Source organism: Carettochelys insculpta, chromosome 11 (genome assembly GCF_033958435.1).
Source record: "Carettochelys insculpta isolate YL-2023 chromosome 11, ASM3395843v1, whole genome shotgun sequence".
NCBI classification, from domain to species: domain Eukaryota; kingdom Metazoa; phylum Chordata; order Testudines; family Carettochelyidae; genus Carettochelys; species Carettochelys insculpta.
In genome coordinates, this window is record NC_134147.1 from 49471732 (window position 1) to 49488192 (window position 16461).

The 16461-nt window shown below is 56.0% G+C and overlaps 1 protein-coding gene across 1 annotated transcript in view; it reads left to right on the forward strand.

The window, feature by feature from the left end:
• Nucleotides 1-5744: 5744 nt before the first annotated feature.
• IHO1 (interactor of HORMAD1 1) overlaps nt 5745-16461 on the forward strand; it is an 84032-nt gene continuing 73315 nt past the window's right edge. The window contains exon 1 of the mRNA XM_075005949.1: nt 5745-5801. The gene's annotated coding sequence lies outside the window, so the exon portion shown is untranslated. The remainder of the gene's footprint in view (nt 5802-16461) is intronic.

Consider the following 16461-nt stretch of genomic DNA (forward strand, 5'->3'; position numbering starts at 1 on the left):
CGGCAGACTCCAGCCCTGGCCAGCTGCACCGCCCCGCTCACACCCCGGTGCCGACACGACACCCCATGCTTCGTTTCGTTTCCTGACCAAATGACTTCGCAACCGCATGTCTCTCCTGATGCCGTCCGACGCATCTCTGCCAGTCCAAGCGCATCGCATCGGTATCTCTCCATCGCCTCCCGAAGCAGCTCTAATTTCCAGTTGCACACAGAGTTTGGACGTTCCATGTTCCAATGGATAGCGTGTGTGTTACCTGTAATTTTCTTTCAGTAGCCAACTTATCAACCCAACCCCGATCGCTCGATTGGTATCTCAGACCTTGTTTCTCCAGGCGACGTCTGAGCCAGCATCATTTAACTTTTAGCTGTACTGGCATCAGATTTCATGTGTATTGTTGTGCGACGCTCAGTGTGTCGACACACATCTGACCAACCCTCCTCCTTCATCCAGGCTTGGGACTGGCATGGAGCTCCTAGAGGGTTCATGGCAGAGTTTCTGAGCCACATGTGGCTCTCTAGGGAGGCACAGCCAGTTGCGGCTGTCACATGAGTGGATTTTTACATTGGCTGTGGAAGTCATTTTAAGCGCCCAGCGTTTCTATTGGCCCCAAATATTGTGCCAGGGAATGTGAGGTGTCTAATGAAAGCCGAGGATGCCCTGGAGCGGCATGTGCTGCTTGTGTGTCTGTGCCATGGCCGTGGGCAGAGTTACAGACTCTGTAGCTGTACTAGGAAATGTTTCAGTGCAAAGATTCACAGGAGGAGGAGTGAACTCAGCCCCCAGCCAGGGCACTGGGCCGAGCAAAGGAACTGAAATCAGATGCCCAGGCAGCCATGGAAATGACTGGGGCGCGCTGGCACAGCGCCACAGCAGCTCCCCTGGGTGAGATGACACCGACCTGCTAGGGCCTATGTGAGAGGAAGGGTTTGGTCCCTAGACAAGGGAGAACCGAGAGCTGGACCTAGCAGTGTCCATCTTGGATTGTTTATCTTGTGGTACCTGTGCCTGCCACCAGGGTCCATGTGCAGTGGGGCTCGGGCTCTCGCTCGGCAGGTAGAACGGGGAGTTCCTTAGCCAGCAGGGACACAGCACAGGGCAGAGGCAGCCCGTCCATCCATCCTGGGGAGAGGAGGACTGTGAGGTGCCCCCGTCTCGGGACTAGCCCCCTGCCCTTCCTCTCCCCTCACCCAGGCAGCGATCGCTGCCTTCCAGCTCTCCCTCCACCTGCCAACTGCTGCCTCCACCCAGACCAGCTGAGCTTCCCTCCCGCTGTGCTCGGGACAGAGGTGTTACCTGCCAGCTTAGGGTACAGCCCCAGGGGTCATCCTGAGCCGCTGGGAGCTGCTCTGCCGGTCTCTCACATCCAGCCTGAGTCTCACCCCCCCCAACCACATCTCTCCCTGCCCCCAGGCCGAGCTGAGCGGGGTCCCTCAGCCAGCGACCTGGGGAAATTCGCCCCCCACAGGGTAAAGCGTTGGCTGTGACATTGGTGCTCCCCTGTGCCCGGCCATGCCGCGGGGGTGTCCTGCTGCAGCCTCTCCACCTTGTCTGGCTGCTGGACGACTTTTGAGGGGCTGGCACGGCCCCACCCTCTGCGGTCGTACCAGCCCCTGCTCTTCCCTCGAGCTCTGCCCTGGCACTCCCTCCCTGGCCGGGTCCCTGAGCTCCGCAAGCCTCTCCCGGAAAGCCAGGACGTCCTCCACCCCCTGACTCTCCATCCAGGATACCTCCCCCTCCCATAACTCTCTCAGCACACACAGGGGTCCCCTCCCCCTTCTGCACCACGGCTCAGTCCAGGGGAACCTGGTGGGCCCTTGGGGCACCTCCCTGGGTGCAAACAGCAGGTGGGACAAGTGCTCCTCCCAGTCCTGTGGGTGCCAGTGCATAAAGGCCTCCAGCATCTTCTTCAGTGTCCCAAGGACCCTTCCCACCAGCCTGTTGGGCCAGGAGCGACACCCCGAGGCCCAGGAGAGCTGGATCCCAGGCTGCTCCTGCCAGCATCGGAGCAGGGCAGACATGAGGTCGGCCCCTAGTGGGTGAGGACCTCCTTGGGGAACCCCACCCTGCCGAAAATGGTCAACAGAGCATCTGCCACCGTGTCTGCCTCGGCAGAGGGCAGAGCCACGGCCTCCGGGTAGCAACATCCACCACCACCGGGATGGATTTCTTCCCGGCCAGGTCGCCTTGCCGGTGGGCCCCCTACGTCTGTCGCTACCTTCTGGGAAGGCTCCTCCACGATGGGCAGGCGCCTCACGGCAGCTTTGCCCGAGTCCTGGGCTCTCCCCACCTCCGGCAGGAGCTGCAGGCCCGGCAGTACTGCCACATGGCCACAAACATCCCCGGCCAATATAAGGTCTAAGCAGCCTCAGCTGGGTGCACTGGATCCCTGAGAGCAGGCTGTCGTGGGCCAGGCGCAGCAGCCTGCAGCGATAGCTTTGGGGGACCACCAGCTGCTGCTGGACCCCCCCGGGATCTCCCTTTCCCCAGGGGAGCCACTCCCGGTACAGAAATCCCCCTTTCCCACAGGAATCTCTCCTGATGGGCTCCCCCAGGGGCAGAGCTGCACCATGGCCAGCTCAGTCCCTCAGCATCCGTCAGGAGGGGTCTGCCTGCACCCGGCCTGGAATTCAGCAGCTGGGGCGGGACAGGGACCTGTTCCCCACCACTGCCTGGGTCCAGAGTCCCAGCCCCGTGCCTGGCGGGTCAGGACCCTGCGCCCCCTGCTGGGTGCCCTCCCCCGGGTCAGGGCCACAAACTCCTCACTGGCTCTGGCTATGGGTAGCGACCAGAGCACGGTGGGGTCCCTCTCCCCACTCCTCTAGGTCACCCCCCATCAGCACCCCCATAGGCAAGTGCCTGTGCACCCCCACTTCCTTGGGGTTCTCCTTAGCCCCCCATTTCAGATGCTCCCGGGCTATGGGTACCTTGAATGGGGGAATCCCATCTGTGCCCCTCAGGGTCAGCTGGGTGTTGGGCACCATGTGGTCTGGGCCCACTCGCTCGGGCTGGGTCAGCGTCACCTCCACCCCCGTGTCCCAGAAGCCCATCACCTTTCTGCCCCCGCTGCCAGGGGCACGAGGCACTCGCTGGGCAGGGGCCGCCCTGCCCCCACCCGGTACACGGAGACGCCTGCCTCTGGAGCGTCCGGTCTCCTGGAGGTGCTGGCCTGGGGATCTGCCCCCGCAGCTGAGGATGTATTGCCAGCTACTCCCGCCTGGGCAGCCGGCTCTCCTGGCTGCTGGGACCTCACGAGGCCTCTGGCTCCTGGGCCTGTCTATGCCCCTTCTGCCCACAGCCATAACAGACCAGGTCACTGTGCCCCTTGCGCCGGCTGCTCTGTCCAGGCCCTGGCTGGCCCTCGGGCAGCCTGCACAAATTTCTCACCCCTTCCACAGTCAGCGACAGACACACACCCCTTTACCCAATCCGTAGGGCTCAAGGCGTGAGCATGCTCATTTAAACTCCTGCCCTTAGCCAATTCCTAGGGCTCAGGGCGTGATTCCCTGGGAGTCTGCAGGGTCTGTGCCACTGACAGAGCCTTACACGGGCACATTGTTTCTCCCTGTTTATTGACAATTCCCAAGACGCAGACCACACACTAGGCACTCAGCATCGTGCTCACCAGTGCTGGTAAGGCCGGCAGCTTCCCCTGTGGGGACAGACAGTCACTCTGGATGCTGGTTGCTGCAGCTCAGGGCCTCGGGAGTTTTGGGGGTGAGTCTCCTTAAGGCATTCCTTCTTCCCTCTTTCGTGCTTGAGGTTCTTTTTCCTTCTTGGACCCCAGGTTAAGCAGTGAAACTTGAGTCCCGCTTAGCTCTACCTGGAATTTTAGTATAATTTTACTAACCAATCATAACCCATTGTAACAGAATTACCTAACCAATCATAACCCACCACCTTAACTGATTTACACAAAACAACAGTAGACAGCAGCTGGGAGCAATTACAAACCAGACAGAGATTATACAGAAAACAGCAGAGAAGTGAAGACAGTCATGGAATGGTAGTTCCACAGCCTCAGCTGTTGAGAAGTCATTGCTTGCCAGATGAAATGCTGGTAACTAAGTTTTCTTTAGCTATCATGAGATCCGTTTAAGAGCAGGTGGCACTAGGATGTGGTCGTCTTCGAGCAGCCTGGTGTGACACTGTTGTACTGAAACGTAGATGGAATGTGGGTGTGTGACCTGTAGCTTCACAGTCACTGGCTGCTGCTCTTTAGCGTGGCTGCAGACAAGCTCTAGGCCTCTCAATATGGCTAGAGAAACCGTACTGGTTATACTGTTACAGGGGCAGGATGTCTGGGCCGTTTCCTGGTCTCACCCCGGAGGTGATTCCCTCTGTTGCACAGCTGGGGACTGGTCTCTCCAGGATTCCCTTTCACACCTGGCCCGGCTGTCCGTGAACTCATCAGCCAGCTTCCCTGCGATATGTGGGTCCTCTGGCTTCCGGTCCTCGAGCTACATGTTCAGGTCGGGCAGGCACACTCCATAGAAGCGTTCCAGGACCATCAGCTTAAGCAGGTCCTCTGTGGTCTGGGCCCCGTCCGGAACACTCACTTGTGGAAGTATTGCATCAGGTGGGAGGCCAGGTGTAATCCATCTCCCCGCTGCTCCCCAGGGTGCAGACTCACTGGCCGAAGCTGCAGTACCCCGGGGCTCCCAAAAATCACTTTGTTCTGCCTCCAGCACCTCTGGCTCTTGTATGTCTCCTGCCTTCTTCTGTGCCCAGTCAGTCACTGTGGAAGCCCAGCCATGGCTGCAGCATATCCCACTGCTATCGCCAGCTGTCATGGGGTTCAGGGGTCCCCAAGCACTGCAACCTGTCCGCAGTCAGAAGTAACTCTCACTCGGCAGGTGCAACAGGGAGTTTGTTAGCCGACAGAGAGACAGCGCAGTGCAGAGCTGTCAGTACAGCCGGCAGAGACAGTCATTCCAACCTGTCCTGGGGAGAGGAGCCCGAGGGGTGTCCCATCTAGGGACCAGCCCCCTGCTCTCTCCCCCCTCACCCAGGCTCGCTGCCTTCCAACTCCTCACCACAACCTTCTAGTTGCCGCCTCTGCTTCAAACCCCGCCGGGCTCCTCCTCAGTCTTTGCTTGGCGTTACCTCCCAGGTTCGGTTACAGGCAGCAGGGAGCCGTCCGCAGCCTGCGAGAGCCGCTCACACGTACCCACCCCTCCACTACATCACATCCCAGCATGTTGACGTGCTGCGCGTCCCGCTCTCCACACCGAGGGAGGCGCATGTTGCTGAATTTGTGCTGTGCAAGGCAGGGTCGTTTTGGGGTTGCCCCCCGAAAGGGTGCGCACGGGAGCGCTGCAGGACTTTTCCCACCCCGGCCCAGCTTCGGTCTGCTTGCGAGTGCAGGCGCACGACCTGTAGGAGGCCAGGGAGCCGTAGCACACGGTGGGGAGGACTGCAGGCTGGTGGAGCGGGAGAGGCTGAGTGGAAGGCCAGGCCAGCACCCTTGGATGCTGCGGGGAGCAGCGGTCACACTGTGCGGGAGGAAAAAGTCCCGCAGCGGCGTGAGGGCCACAGTCCCCCGCGCCCCCCGCAGCGAGTGGGGGCTCCCGGCGGGCGCACCTGCTGCAGCAGCAGCTCCCGGGGCGCCTGCGAGGTGAGTGCCGGGCCGGGCCGGGCCGGGCCGCGGGAGCGGGAGCGGAACACACACGCCCCTGCCCGCGGCCCAGCAGCTCCTGTGGGGCTGCCGCTGGGGGCGGGGCGGGGCGGCGCGCGGCGGGGCCGTTGGCCGTTGGCCGTTGGCGCTGAGGGAGCCGCGCGCCGCCGAGCCGAGCCGAGCTGAGGTGACGGGAGGGGAGGGCGGCGGGCGCGGGGCGGAACTGGGGCTGCTGCGGCGCCCGCCCCCTGGGGAGCCCTTGTCTGCGGGGCCGCGCCCCTCCCCCCAGCAAGGCTGCTGCGCCCCCCAGGGTGCCGCGCCCCTCCCCCCAGCAAGGCTGCTGCGCCCCCCAGGGTGCCGCGCCCCTCCCCCCAGCAAGGCTGCTGCGCCCCCCAGGGTGCCGCGCCCCTCCCCCCAGCATGGGGGCTGCCAGCACACTACGGGGGGAAGTCCCGGGCAGGGCCGTGGCCCAGCCAGCGGCTGGTCACCTGGGGGGCGGGGGTTCCTCTGCACGCTCCCCACTCCTGCGCGGGGGCTGGTCACAGGGCTGTAGTGGGGCCTGCCAGCGACACTGGCGCTGCACCCAGAGGGCCGGCACTGCCTTCCTGTCGCAGCCGCAGGGGCTCAGGCACGCCCGGCACTGGGGGATTTGTGCACCATGGGCCAGGTCCCCAGGGTCACTTCTGTTCGCATTGTGCCAGCGTCTGAGCGTCGTGGATCAGGGCTGGATGCTGTGCACCCTCTGACCACAACATGGCCCCTAGCTTGTGTACTCCGCCCTCTGCACTCCTGGCAGCGACAAACCACACCTCAAGCCGCGGTCTGCCCGCAGGGCTCCCCATTGGGAGCACCCGGGGGCTGGAGCCTGGTGGTGGTGGGAGTGGTTTTTGGTTTGGGTTTGCACTTAATTCGCATTAATGCGAGTTACGCGGAAATCGAAACTGTGCTCCTTGAGGGTTTACTGCGTTGCCAGATGTCCCCTGAAAGGGAGTGTCCCATGCTTTCCCGTCTGAAATGCTTGACATCCAGACACCTGAAAGCACCAGCTTCAGTACTGTAGGTGTCAGAAGGACGGACACTGAAATAGCTCAGCTAGAAATTCGGAAATGGAAGTGCGCAAATGATGATGAATTACAGTTTTTTAATATTGCAAAGAAGCAATCGCTGTATTTATCGAAAATGACTGGGACCCACTCAGAACACTTCCTCTGCTCAGGAGAAATGCTTGTGTTTATGACAGTTTTGGGCTAACAACATTCCACTATTGCTTTGATTTATCAAATCGTAAACAAGGATGAAAGGGCTGCTTGATGTGATGGAGTGAGGGGAGTGCATGTGTGACTCAGGCTGGATGTCTGAGGCTAGCAGCAGCTCCCAGTGGCTAAGGATGACCCTGGGGCTACAACTGGCAGGTAACACCTCTGCCCTGAACAAAGAGGAGGGAGGAGCCGAGCTGGTTTTTGAATTGGGGGCGGCAGTTAGGAAGGTGGAGAAAGAGGAGCTGGAAGGCAGCCAGCCGGAGGAGGGAGAAAGCTACACCCCAGAGGGGCACCCCTCGGGGTCTTCTCCCCAGGACGGGTTGGAAGGACTGTCTCTGGCTGCTGTGCTGTCGCTTCTGTGAGAAACTGGGCATCTGTTGCCTAATAAACCTTCTGTTGTACCTGCTGAGTGAGAGTCAATCCTGCCAGCAGATGGGGTGCAGTGCAGGGGGACCCCCGAACCCCATCACACTGGTGTCAGCAGTGGGATGCACTGCACCCACGGATGAGCTCCCAGCAGTGGCTGTCTGAGCACAAGAGAAAGAAGGAGCCTCACAAGAGCCAGAGGGGGAGCAGAGCAATTCCTGCAGCTGCTGCTGGTGAGTGGATAACCCGGGAGACAGCAGGGAGATGGATTATACCCGACTCCTGAAGGCAGAGCTAGCGGGGCTGTGCAGAGAGAGGGGCCTGACCGTGGGGAAGGCGACCAAGGCCCAGCTGATTGCCCAGCTGGAAGAGAGTGACCGATCCGGGGGGGCAGAGCCTGTCCCGGCAGAAAGTGGCCGGTCAGCCTCGGGAAGCGTTTCGGATTCTCCGACAGGAGCAGGGGCTCGACGCCGTCAGACAGACGCGGTGCCCGCCAGGTCGCACTCAGCTAGCGGTGGTCCATCGCGGGCAGAGTCCCCCGCCGCAGAGCTGCGACGGCTGGAGCTCGAGGTGAAATTAAAGGAACTGGAGCACCAGGAACGGGAAAGAGAGCGTGAGCACGAGCGCCAGGAACGAGAAAGAGAGTGTGAGCACGAGTGCCAGCTACAAGACAGACAGCGGGAGGAAAGAGAGCGAGAGCGGGAGGAGAAAGAACGAGAACGGAAGGAGAGAGAGCGAGAGCGGGAGCATGCGCGGGCCATGGCAGAGGCGAGACGCCAAGAGGCCCCAGCTGCGGTAAGCGGGGAGAGGGCCAGATGGCTTGGGGTGGCCAGTCACTTGGAGACGCGTGTGCTGGCCCAGTGTCAGGACCCAGGGGACATGGACGAGTTCCTTACCGCCTTTGAGCGAGCCTGTGAGTTGCACGAGGTTCCCCCAGCTGAGTGGCTCCGGCACCTCACCCCCTTGCTGGGCCAGAAGGCCGCAGTGGTGCTCAGCCAGCTGGAGGGGCTGCAGCCTGGGGACTATGAACGGTTCAAACAGGCCCTGCTGCATAAGTTCGGGCTGACTCCGGAGATGTACAAGAAGAAGTTCCAGGAGGCGCAGAAGAGGCCAGAGGAAACCCATGTAGATACAACCGCCCGCCTGAAGCAATACTACCAGAAGTGGGCGTTCAGAATGGGAGTCCAGTCCGTAGAGGACCTGATCGAGCTGGCGGTCGTGGAGCGATTCTACGAGATGTGCTCACCTGACCTGAGGGTGTGGCTCGTGGACCGGAAGCCAGAGGATTCACACAATGCAGGGAAACTGGCAGATGACTTCACAAACAGCCGGGCCAGGTTTGAAAGTGAGCCCCACAAAGAAAGTGAGCCTCGGGGAGAGAGGGAGTCCTGGAGGGAGAGGGAGTCCCGGAGAGACCGAGAATCTCAGAAAGACCGGTCCCTGACTGTACGACAGAGGGGACCACCTCTTGGGCGAGCCCAGGAAAGAGGGGCCAGCCACCTACCCCCCAGAGAGCCAAACAGAGCCTGGGCAGAGCAGCCGGCCCGAGGGACACAACAAGACCCAGGCTGTTATCGCTGTGGGCGAAAGGGGCATAGAGCAGCCCAGTGCCCCAAGCTCCCAGACAGGTTGAGCAGGCTGGGGGGTCATGGAGTCAACTGGGTGGAGTCCCAGAAGCCGGAGAGGCTGGCGGCCAAGGCGGGTGGTGCTGACAATAGGCACTCGGATTGAGCTGAGTCCGCCCCACAGACCAGCTCCCCAGGGGGACCAAATGCTCAGAGGTCAGTTTACAGAGTGGGGGCGGCACTACCTCTGTGGAGCAAACGGCTCAAACACCTCGAGGTAGACGGGAAAAAGGTCACGGGGTTCTGGGACACAGGTGCTGATGTGACGCTGGCCCGACCCGGGGTGGTGGCACCGGGCTGCATGATACCCAATTCCCACCTGACGATAACAGGAATTGATGGGACCCCTTTTAAGGTGCCCATGGCGAGGGTGCACCTGAAATGGGGGAAGAAGGAAGGCCCCAAGGAGGTGGGCGTGCACAGACATTTGCCGGCGGATGTACTGATGGGGGCTGACCTGGAGAACTGGCAAGGTGAACGCCCTCGTGCCCTGGTCCTGACCCGTAGCCAAAGAAAACAAGGGGTGCGTTCCCCAGATTCAGGGGTACAAGCCCAGCCAAAGTCACAGGAGACACGGGCCAACCCTGAGAGAAAGGGGGCCCCCAAAAACCAGATCTCACAGGCCAGGGGTGCTGGAGCCAGACAGGGATGGGGAAGTAGCATCCGCCCCTGCCCCAGCCGAAGAATTTCAGGCAGAGCAGCAGAGAGACCCCTCCTTGCAGAAGCTGAGGGAACTGGCCAGTCTCAGCTCAGCTCCCCAGCTGTGGGAGGGCTGCAGGGAGAGATTCCTGTGGGAAAAGGGATTCCTGTACCGGGAATGGGCTCCCAGACGCAAAGCGGAGCCATGGAAGGTCCAGAGGCAACTGGTGGTTCCCCAAAAGTACCGGCGCAGGTTGCTGTACCTAGCCCATGATGTCCCGCTCGCAGGACACCAGGGGATCCACCGCACCAGGAGAAGGTTGTTACAAAACTTTTTTTGGCCAGGGATCTTTGCAGCTGTCCGTCTGTATTGCCTGTCCTGCGATCCCTGCCAGAGGGTGGGGAAGACCCGGGACAAGGGGAAAGCTGCCCTGAGGCCACTGCCCATCATAGAGGAGCCTTTCCAGAAAGTGGCTATGGACATAGTGGGCCCCTTCAGCAAGGCAACGCGTTCGGGGAAGAAATATATTTTGGTAGTGGTAGATTTTGCCACGCGATACCCAGAAGCAGTGGCCTTGACCTCTATCGACGCTGACACCGTGGCAGATGCACTGCTGTCCATTTTCAGCAGAGTGGGGTTCCCCAAGGAGGTCCTCACAGATCAGGGGTCCAACTTCATGTCAGCCCTATTGCAAAGCTTGTGGGTCAAGTGTGGGGTCCGGCACACCTGGGCCACAGCCTACCACCCGCAGACTAACGGGCTGGTGGAGAGGTTCAATGGGACTCTGAAGCAGATGCTGAGAACCTTCATGAATCAATACCCCCATGACTGGGACAAGTACTTACCCCACCTTCTGTTTGCATACAGGGAAGTGCCCCAGGAATCCACGGGGTTCTCCCCGCTTGAGCTGCTGTATGGAAGGAGGGTACGGGGACCCTTGGACTTGCTCAGAGAAGAGTGGGAGGGGACGGCCTCTCCTGAAGGGGTGTCAGTGGTACAGTATGTACTGTCCTTCCGGGAAAAACTCACCGAGCTCATGGGCCTGGCCAGGGAGAAGCTCTCCATGGCCCAAAGGAAGCAAAAGGTCTGGTATGACCGTAACGCCAGGGCCCGAGCCTATGCCACCGGGGACCAAGTGATGGTCCTTGTACCTGTGCGACGGAACAAGCTGCAAGCGGCCTGGGATGGGCCCTTCAAGGTCGTCAAACAGCTAAATGACGTGAATTATGTGGTGGAACTGTCAAACCGGGCCCACAGCCACCGGGTCTATCATGTGAACATGATGAAACCTTACTGGGACAGACAGAACTTGGTGCTGGCCGTGTGCAGGCACTGGGAGGGGCAGGGAGATGATCCCTTGGTGGATTTACTCACAAGGGCTGGAGCCAGCTCCTTGCTGGAGTCTATTCTCCTCTCAGACCAGCTGACCCCTGCCCAGCAGACGGAGATCAAGGAGGTGCTGCATTCGCATCAACAGCGGTTCTCTGACAGAGCTGGACGCACTGACCTGGCTGTCCACTGAATAGAGACAGGCACCCATGCCCCTATCAAGTGTGTGCCATTCAGAGCCACAGGGAAGATGGCTCAGGACATAGAGCAGGAGGTTGAAGACATGCTGGCTCTGGGGGTGATCCAACCCTCGTCCAGCCCCTGGGCCTCTCCCGTGGTGTTAGTCCCTAAAAAAGATGGGTCTGTTCGGTTTTGTGTGGACTATCGCAAGCTTAACGCCATCACTGTCTCGGACGCCTACCCCATGCCCAGGCCTGATGACCTTTTAGACAAGCTGGGGGGAGCCCGTTACCTCACCACCATAGACCTCACCAAGGGGTACTGGCAAGTGCCATTAGACCAAGATGCCCGGCTCAAGTCGGCTTTCATCACCCTTGTGGGGCTCTACGAGTTCCTGGTCCTGCCCTTTGGCCTCAAGGGGGCACCCGCTACCTTCCAGCGTCTGGTGGACCAGCTGCTGAAAGGGATGGAGAGCTTTGCCCTGGCTTACATGGACGACGTTTGCATCTTCAGCCAGACGTGGGAGGACCATGTGTCCCAGGTCAAGCGGGTGCTGGACCGACTCCAGAAGGCCGGGCTGACTATCAAGGCAGGGAAGTGCAAGGTGGGAATGGCTGAGGTGACCTACCTGGGCCACAAGGTGGGCAGCGGCTGCTTAAAGCCAGAGCCAGCTAAAGTGGAGGCTGTCAGAGATTGGCCCACACCCCAGACTAAGAAGCAGGTCCAGGCCTTCATTGGGATGGCGGGGTACTACCGGAGGTTTGTGCCCCACTTTAGCTCCATCGCAGTCCCCCTCATGGAGCTGTGTAAGAAGGGAAAGCCTGACAAGGTGGTCTGGACCGAGCAGTGCCAAGAGGCCCTCGGCGCACTGAAGGAGGCTCTGGTCAGGGCCCCAGTGCTGGCAAATCCAGACTTCAACAAACCCTTCCTGGTGTTCACCGATGCCTCAGACGTGGGGCTGGGGGCGGTGCTAATGCAGGTGAATGACAAAGGGGAGAAACACCCCATCATGTACCTGAGTAAGAAGCTGCTGCCCCGGGAGCAGAACTACGCGGCCATAGAGAAGGAATGTCTGGCCACGGTGTGGGCGCTGGGGAAGCTGCAGCCGTACCTGTTTGGACGGAGTTTCACCGTGTACACCGATCACTCACCCCTGACCTGGCTGCATCACATGAGAGGGGCCAACACCAAGCTCCTGCGGTGGAGTCTGCTCCTGCAGGACTACGACATGGAGGTGGTCCACGTCAAGGGGAACAACAACACCATAGCCGATGCCCTGTCACGCAGGGAGGGCCCCGAACTTCCCCAGGTCACTGGCTAAGTGACCCCGCTCAGTTCGGTCTGGAAGTGGGGAGAGATGTGATGGAGTGGGGGGAGTGCATGTGTGAGTCAGGCTGTATGTCTGAGGCTAGCAGCAGCTCCCAGTGGCTAAGGATGACCCTGGGGCTACAACTGGCAGGTAACACCTCTGCCCTGAACAAAGGGGAGGGAGGAGCTGAGCTGAGTTTTGAATCGGGGGCGGCAGTTAGGAAGGTGGGGAAAGAGGAGCTGGAAGGCAGCCAACCGGAGGAGGGGGAAAGCTACACCCCAGAGGGGCACCCCTTGGGGTCTTCTCCCCAGGACGGGTTGGAAGGACTGTCTCTGGCTGCTGTGCTGTCGCTTCTGGGAGAAACTGGACATCTGTTGCCTAATAAACCTTCTGTTGTACCTGCTGAGTGAGAGTCACTCCTGCCAGCGGACGGGGTGCAGTGCAGGGGGACCCCTGAACCCCATCACACTTGCCTTTCAGAATCTCTTTAGGAAGTTTGGGCAAAGGCTTTACCAACCTAGGTGTTTTTGGAATGTTTTCAAACACCTCATTATTTTGAAGTAAATAACTGTTTGATTATACTGACAGTGCTACCTTAAGGCTCTTAACTGAAGCATGACAAAGACAACGTGTCACACTGGTTTTGTACAGCGCAGGATATAAGAGGTTGTTAGGCACAGTAAAAATTAACAATATGAATGTAATTCATATTTTTTCATAGTTTTCAATGTAATTCATATTCATAGTTTTTTTTAACTACACAATACTTTCTGCTAGTGCAGTGGTTCTCAAACTGTGCGTTGGGACCCCAAAATTGGTCGTGCAGCATTACCAGGACTGACTGGCTGGCTGACTTTGGCTCGGACTCAAAGCTGAAGTCAAAGCCCAAACCCCATCTCCTGGGGTTGAAGTTAAAGCCCAAGGGCTTCAGCACTGGGCACCATGTTCCCTGCCTGACTTTGACTTTGACTGCCCAGCCAGGGATGGTGGGGCTCAGGGAGGTTTAGGCTTCAGGCTTCTCTTCTGGGGTCTTGCAATTTTTGTTGTTAGAGAGTATCACAGGCCAATGAAATTTGAGAATCCTGGTGTTTGTGTTTCTCTTTGTTAACTTTATTATACACATCTACAGTGTTTGTTTATTTATTTGTCTGTCTACCCATCCCTGATTCCTTGGATTCTCAGTCTGGCACTCGGTCCCATTATTATTCATGGTCCTAAGAGTGACATTTTAGACCCTTTCTATATGAAGGGGCTAAATTAATTCCTGTTGTAAGTATACTCTGGTTACAGTAATTGGATACAGCAGAGAGGCATTCAGCACTGTAAGCAGTTTTAGAGAACATACACAAGGTAAAGTGTCTTGTGGGCCCTCACTTGTACACAGACACACTGAACTGAAAGCTGTATGTTTGAATCCATTTGTTTGGTGAGGGAGGATTGATTTTTTAGCTTAAGATGGATCCAGGCATTGCAGATCTGGAGTGGATCCTGGTGAAGGGCCTTGGAGGTAAAAATCCAATGCGGAAGGATTTATGTGATGAAAAGTGTGCACATGTGAGTGAGAGAAAGAGAATGTATGAGTTCAGCTGACCCTGAAAGAGACCGTACAACACCAATATGGTCTGCGCTATGCACAAGAGCAAGTCACCTAGATTATTGTAAGTCATTACTTTAAAATCTATGAAGTGGTTTCCAGAATGCAATATTGACATCCAAAACAATTCAGAAAACATGAGTTTTTTAAACATATCTCTGAATGTGCTTTCTGATTTTGAATCTTGCAGGGTACGCATAGGTCACATTTCATAAGGTCCATCTAGCTCAGTATCCTGTCTGCCGACAGTAGCCAATGCCAGGTGCCCCAGAGGAGGTGAACCGAAGACAATGATCAAGTGATTTGTCTCCTGCCATCCATCTCCCACCTTCGACAAAAGGCTATTCACCATACCTTACCACTTGGCAGTAGCCATCTATGGACCTAACCCCCAAACATTTATCGAGCTCTTTTTTAAACTCTGTCAGAGTGCTGGCCTTCACAGCCTCCTCTGGCAAGGCGTTCCACAGGTTGACTGCGCGCTGTGTGAAGAAAAACTTTCTTTTATTAGTTTTGAACCTGCTACCCATTGATCTCATTTGGTGTCCTCTAGTTCTTATATTATGGGAACAAGTAAATAACTTTTCTGTATTTACTTTCTCCACACCATTCATGATTTTATATCCCTCTATCATATCACCCCTCAGTCTCCTCTTTTCTAGACTGAAAAGTCCCTGTCTCTCTAGCCTTTCCCCATATGGGACCCGTTCCAAACCCTTAGTCATTTTAGTTGCCGTTTTCTGAACCTTTTCTAACGCCAATATATCTTTTTTGAGGTGAGGAGACCACATCTGCAGTACTCAAGATGTGGGCGTACCATAGTTTTATATAGGGGAAGTAGATATTCTTCATCTTATTTTCTATCCCTTTTTTAATTATTCCTAACATCCTACTTGCTTTTACTGACTGCCGCTGCACACTGTGTGGATGTTTTCAGAGAACAATCCACTATAATTCCAAGATCCCTTTCCTGATCTGTTGTAGCTAAATTTGCCCCCATCATATTGTATGTATAATTGGGGTTATTTTTCCCAATGTGCGTTACCTTACACTTACACACATTAAATTTCATTTGCCATTTTGCTGCCCAATCACTCAGTTTGCTGAGATCTTTTTGAAGTTCTTCACAGTCTGCTTTGGTTTTGACTATCCTGAACAGTTTGGTGTCATCTGCAAACTTTGCCACCTCACTGCTTACCACTTTCTCTAGATCATTGATGAACAAGATTGGTCCCAGGACTGACCCTTGGGGAACGCCACTAGTTACCCCCTTCCATTGTGAAAATTTGCCATTTATTCCTACCCTTTGTTTCCTGTCTTTTAACCAGTTCCCAATCCCTGAAAGGATCTTTCCTCCTATCCCATGACCACCTAATTTACATAAGAGCCTTTGGTTAGGGACCTTGTCAAAGGCTTTCTGGAAATCTAAGTATACTATGTCTACTGGATTTCCCCTGTCCGCATGCTTGTTAACCCCCTCAAAGAACTCTAATAGATTAGTAAGACACAACTTCCCTTTACAGAAACCATGTTGACTTTTGCTCAACAAATCATGTTCTTCTACGTGTCTGACAATTTTGTTCTTTACTATTGTTTCTACTAATTTGCCCGGTACTGACGTTAGACTTACCGGTCTATAATTGCTAGGGTCTCCTTTAGAGCCCTTTTTAAATATTGGTGTTATATTAGCTGTCTTCCAATCATTGGGTACCGAAGCTGATTTAAAGGATAGGTTACAAACCACCGTTAATAGTTCCGCGATTTCACATTTGAGTTCTTTCAGAACCCTTGGGTGAATACCATCTGGTCCCGGAGAGTAGTGACTGTTTAGCTTATCAATTAGTTCCAAAGCCTCCTCTAATGACACTTCAATCTGGGACTGTTCCTCAGATTTGTCACCTATAAAGGACAGCTCAGATTTGGGAATCTCTCTAACATCCTCAGCCGTGAAGACTGAAGCAAAGAAATCACTTAGTTTTTCTGCAATGGCATTATCTTCCTTGATTGCTCCTTTTATGTCTCTATTGTCCAGGGGCCCCACTGCTTTTTTAGCAGGCTTCCTGCTTCTAATGTACTTAAAAAAACATTTTACTATTTTTTTTTTAATTTATGGCTAACTGTTCCTCAAAATCTTTTTTGGCTTTTCTTACTACATTTTTACATTTAATTTGGCAGTGGTTATGTTCCTTTCTATTTTCCTCACTAGGATTTGACTTCCACTTTTTAAAAGATGCCTTTTTATCTCTCACTGCCTCTTTTACGTGGTTGTTAAGCCATAGTGGCTCTTTTTTAGGTCTCTTACTGTGTTTTTTAATGTGGGGTATACATTTAAGTTGGGCCTCGAATATGGTGTCTTTGAAAAGTTTCCACGCAGCATGTTTGCTTTACAACCAGGAGACTAGGAATTTGGGATGTTGTTTGTGGGTTGTTTGGTATTTTCTTTTTAAGTTAGATCTCATACATTTAAACGACTCCAGGAGCTGGGCTTTAAAAAACCTCCAAAATATTGTGAAACTCACAATAGACTCATGAGATTTGACAACAA